The sequence below is a fragment of the Suricata suricatta genome, chromosome 1 (genome assembly GCF_006229205.1).
Source record: "Suricata suricatta isolate VVHF042 chromosome 1, meerkat_22Aug2017_6uvM2_HiC, whole genome shotgun sequence".
Classification (NCBI taxonomy): Eukaryota; Metazoa; Chordata; class Mammalia; order Carnivora; family Herpestidae; genus Suricata; species Suricata suricatta.
The window spans coordinates 191,390,678-191,396,010 of NC_043700.1; the positions used below are offsets into that span (position 1 = coordinate 191,390,678).

A 5,333-nucleotide genomic window follows, 5' to 3' on the forward strand; every position below is an offset into this window, starting at 1 on the left:
GGGGGGGGGGGGGGGGGGGGGGGGGGGGGGGCAGCTCCTGAGCACCGCCTCCCCATGCAGGTACCACCTTATGACGGAGAAGAATGAACACAAACTCAACCAAACGCAAGCAGATGGGAGAATGTGATGGTGGAGTGAACGTCACTGGAACAGAAAAGAGAACAGAGAAAACCAACAGAAGTCCGGTTCTCTGGAAAGACTGACAGAATTGACAAACTCGTAGCTGGATTGAGCCAATCACAGAGAGAGAACACACACATCACTACAATGAGGAATCAAAGCGAGGACATTACCACTGAGCTTAAAGAAGCAACAATGATTCAGGGGCCTGGGGGGCTCGGTCGGTTAAGCCTCCGTCTTCGGCTCAGGTCATGATCTCATAGTCTGTGGGTTCGAGCCCCGTGTCAGGCTCTGTGCTGACAGCTCGGAGCCTGGAGCTGCTTCAGATTCTGTGTCTCCCTCTCTCTCTCTCTGCCCCTCCGACGTTCACACTCTATCTCTCTCAAATATAAATAAATGTTTAAAAAAATCAATAAACTGCCCACAAAGAAAAGCCACAGAGCTTCAATTGTGAATTCTAACAAACATTTAAAGAAAAAATACCAATTGTCCATAAAGTCTTCCAAAACACAGGAGGAGGGTGTCCCTTAAAGGCAGCAGGACCTCAAATCCAAAACCAAGGCACCTCGAGAAAGGAAAACCACAGACCCGCATCCCTGACGAACGCAGATGCAAAAATCCTCAGTAAGTCTGGCGGACGGGGCCCGGCAACACACAGAAAAGACTGCACACGGTGCCGAGGGACACGAAGGCCGGCTCAACACTGAAAGTCAGTCATGTACAACGCCGCGCCGGGAGAACGGAGGGCAGACAGACACGACTGTGTCCACACGGGCAGGGGAAACACCTGACCGGACCCCGCACGCTCTCCTGAGAGAGTCTCACAAAGTGGGACGGGGGGGAACGCCCCCCACCTGGGAAAGGGTGTCTCAAATGCCCACGGCTATCCCCGCACGCGGTACGAAGGACCGATCGCCTTTCTCGGACCATCAGGACCAAGACGAAGATGGCCGCTCCGCCTCCTCTCATCAACGTAGTGCTGGAGCCACTGCAGTGACGCGAGAAAGTGAAATCAAAAGCCTAATCAGAAACCTCTCTCTTACCTGCAGACGACAGGATCTCGCATACAGAACGTCCACTAACTAAAAAAAACATTCGAACAAATTAGTTCAGTTTACAGGCTACAAAATCAACTGTATTTCTATAGTCTAGCGATCAACAACTCAAAAATGAAATGAAGAAAAAATTCAACTTACAACAGCATCAAAAATAATACATCTAACAAAAAAAAGTATAAAACTCTGAAAACCACAAAGCATTTAGGAAAGAAACTTGAGACCTGAATAAACGGAAAGGAACCCGTGTTCATGAATCAGAGGGCTTGACGCCCTTAGGAAGCCGACGCTCCGCAAGCGATCTGCAGAGCCCCTGGGCCCTGGGCAAAATCCCAGCTGGCTTTCTCCTGCAGGAATCAGAAAGCCAATCCTAAAATCCATATGGAAATTTAAGGAACCCGGAGGAGACAAAACTGCCTAGAAAAAGAACAAAGTTGGAGAATCCATTTCACCTGATTTCAAGACTCTGCCCCAAGTGACACTGATGAAAGCATCACGGCGTCGGAATGAAGACACGCGTGCGCAGAGGGACGGAACAGAACCGAGAGTCCGGCAGTGGGCCCTGAAACGGAGGGTCGACTGCCTTGGGACAAACGCGCCAAGACCACGTCATGGGGAAGGAACAGTCTTTTCTCAAATGATGCGGCGCCCTGATGTGCACGTGCAGAGGGGTAAGGGCTGACTCTTCACAGACACACACACACACACACACACACACACACCACCCAACTCGGAAGGGACACAGACTTAGATGTAAAAGTTAACACTAAAACCTCAAAGAAGAAAATGAAGGAGTAAATCTTTACAATCAAAGAAGAAAATGAAGGAGTAAATCTTTACAATCGCAGCGTAGCCAGGGCCTTCTTACACAAGCTATAAAAGTAGCTAAATTAAACTTCATCAAAGAAGAAAAAGCAGGGGCGCCTGAGTGGCCCAGTCAGTTAAGCATCTGACTTCGGCTCAGGTCATGATCTCATGGTTCGTGGGTTTGAGCCCCACGCCAGGCTCTGTGCTGGCAGCTAGCTCAGAGCCTGGAGCCTGCTTCAGATTCTGTGTCTCCCTCTCTCTCTGACCCTCTCTGCGCTCTCTCTCGCTCTCTCTCTCTCTCTCTCCTTCAAAAACAAATAAACATTAAAAAAAATTGCTGCTGCAAAGGATGCCAATGAGTAAGTGAAAAGACAAACCAGAGAATGGAAGTCATTTGCAGATAAGGGGCTTGTGCCCAGAACGTATGGAGAATCTTAGTAATGAAGCCAAATAGCCTGATTTAAAGGTCTCAAATAATTTCCCCCAAAGATACCGCAATGGCCAACAGGCACATGGAGAGACGCCCCACGCCATCGGCCATCAGGGAAGGGCGAACTGAAACCACAGGAGGACAGCACCCCGTATCCACCACGATGGCCGAGATCAACGGGACCAATAAGGACAAGGACTGATGGCTGACGAGGGCACGCAGAAGTCGGGTCCCTTCCACCTCGCTGGTGGCGCTGTGAGACGTGCAGTCGCTCTGGCAAAGTTGGACCCTCTTCAAAAGTTTCAATACACAGTGACCGCGTGACCCGGCCACTCGAGTCCCAGGCGTACGCCCAAGAGACATGAAATATCCACACAAACACGCGGACGTGAACGCTCAGGGATCATCTACACCACCCCGAAGAGGGAACAACGGGTACGTCCCTCAGCTGATGAATGTCATCTTTCCCTGGGACGAAACGTGATCTCCGACAACACGATGAGCTGGCGAACGTAGACGATGTTACGTAAGTGAGAGAAGGCGGACACAGGGGACCATACGCTGCACGATTATGCAAACTGCTCACGTCCAGCACAGGGACACACACAGGCACAGAAAGGAGATGAGCCGCTGCCAGGAGCCTGGACGTGACTCCTGATGGGGCCAAGGTCTTGGGAGTGAAGAGCACGTTCTGGAATTAGGGGACGGTTGCACAACTCGGCAAATATACCACCGAACTGTACGCTTGACATGGATGATTACATGGTGTTAGGTCTCCACAAAGCAAGACTGTTTTTGAAAGTGAGGCACATGGGGCGCCCGGGGGCTCAGTCGGAAGGGTGTCCAGCTTCGGCTCAGGTCGTGATCTCACGGCTCGTGAGTTCAAGTCCCACATCAGGCTCTGTGCTGACAGCTTGGAGCCTGGAGCCTGTTTCACATTCTGTGTCTCCCTCTCCTCTGCCCCTCCCCCATTCGCACTCTGTGTGTGTGTGTCTCTCTCTCTCTCTCAAAAATGTTTTTAAAAATTAAAAAGAAAGAGGGGCGCCTGGGTGGCTCAGTTGGTTAAGCGGCCGGCTTCGGCTCAGGTCATGATCTCACAGTTCGTGGGTTCAAGCCCTGCGTCGGGCTCTGTGCTGACAGCTCAGAGCCTGGAGCCTGCTTCAGATTCTGTGTCTCCCTCTCTCTCTGACCCTCCCCTGCTCACGCTGTCTCCCTCTGTCTCTCAAAAATAAATAAAAGACATTTTAAAAAAAACAAAAAAAAATTAAAAAGAAAGAAAGAAAGAAAGAAAGTCACATGGGGTTCCCAGGGGGTTTGGTCAGTTGAGTGTCTGACTTCGGCTCAGGTCAAGATCTCACAGTCTGTGGGTTCGAGCCCCGCGTCGGGCTCTGTGCTGACAGCTCACAGCCTGGAGCCTGCTGTCTCTGCCCCTCCTCTACTCACGCTGTGTCTCACTCTGTCTCCCAAAACTGAGTAAATGTTTAAAAAAAATGTTTTTAAAGGAAGTAAGGCACAGCTCTGGACAGAATCCAAGTGCTCAAAAATACAAGCTATGAAGTCCAAGGGGATCTCCGTCTTTCCCGATCCCCTGCCCTGGCTGCCATCTGTCTCGGCTCGCTCCCCCCCTGCGGTCCAGGACGCCGCACACCCTGGCGTCCCTTCCTGCTCCCCTCCGGCTCCTTGCAGACATGGGCCTTGGCCATACTCTCTCTGCATTACCTGCTGAAGCTGTCCCAGATGCACGGCGGCCTCACAAGCCTGAACTGAGACCCGCATGCTCATTGGGCAGCTTCCTGGACCCGCCTCCCCTCGCCCGGTCCAGACTTGCTCAAGCTCTGAATGTTCAAACCCAGGCCTCCCTTCGCAGCCTTTCCTCCCACGCCCGAGGTCCACACTGCCAGCTCCCACGGACCTATGAAGCCTGAGCGCCGTGCTGGACTCCCCTGCTCTGCTTTGCCCGCAAACCCAGCCGGTTACCAAGCCCTCCTCCGCACCACTGTGATGGCTACCGAATCCTTTCCCTCTGCAACTATCAAATCACAATGCGGGCCAACCGTGGAGCAATCACCAGCATAGGTGGATGTTAACCAGTTACACATCCCGAGGGCGCCGACAACCCCAAGTACTGTCAGATGAGCAAACTGGAGCTTGTTGGAGGGAAGCTGTGCAAGATCTACACCGGTTTTCGCACCCAGTCTCAAATCCCGAGACCCAGAGGCGCCAGAAAGGGCCTTAGGTCCCACGCCACCGGTGGTCACCAATATCACAGCCACAATGCCCGGTGGGAGGTGCCAAAATTGGCGCCTCTGAGGTGGGTGAACTCAGCCTGCGACCTCGCCTCTCTGTGTCAGGGTGACCACACGGTAATGCGAGTCTGCTGTCTAGTGTCTAGGCTGCTGCAATCCACGGGGGGCACCGCAGCGGTCCCCGGCAGGGAACCACTGCCAGAGCAACCGCCGCTTACATTCAGGTTTACTCTCAGGGGCAGAGGAGGTGACTCTAATATGCGGATCTGATCTGCTCATTACCTTTAGGTGACGGCTGTGTGGTGACCTCAGGGGGCAATGTCCAAATTCCTCAAACTTCACGCACTGCTTAGTGGCCGGGTCCCCAGCGCTTGCAGTCTCGCCCCCAGCAACCCAACGTTGGGAATGGGTTGTGCCCCCCAGGCCTTTGCACCTGCCGCCCCCCAGCCCCCGCCCAGCTCAGGCCAGGCACTCCGTCCCGTGCCCCCCGCGCCCCGCAGCCCCACGGAATCCGACCTTGGCTCGCTCGTTCTCCTAGAAGCTGGGTCCCCACAGCGTCCAGCACGTACAGCGGGCGCCCAATAAATGTCCCCTGGAGCGCGCGCACGTCCGGGGGCGGGGGCGGGAGCGGCCGCGCGCGCGCACCGCCTCCGGCCGCCGCTGACGTCATCACAG

The 5,333-nt window shown here is 53.8% G+C and overlaps 1 protein-coding gene across 1 annotated transcript in view; it reads right to left on the reverse strand.

The window, feature by feature from the left end:
- Positions 1 to 5,333, reverse strand: part of ACOX3 (acyl-CoA oxidase 3, pristanoyl) — a 922,607-nt gene that overhangs the window by 15,638 nt on the left and 901,636 nt on the right. The gene's annotated exons all lie outside the window — the stretch shown is intronic.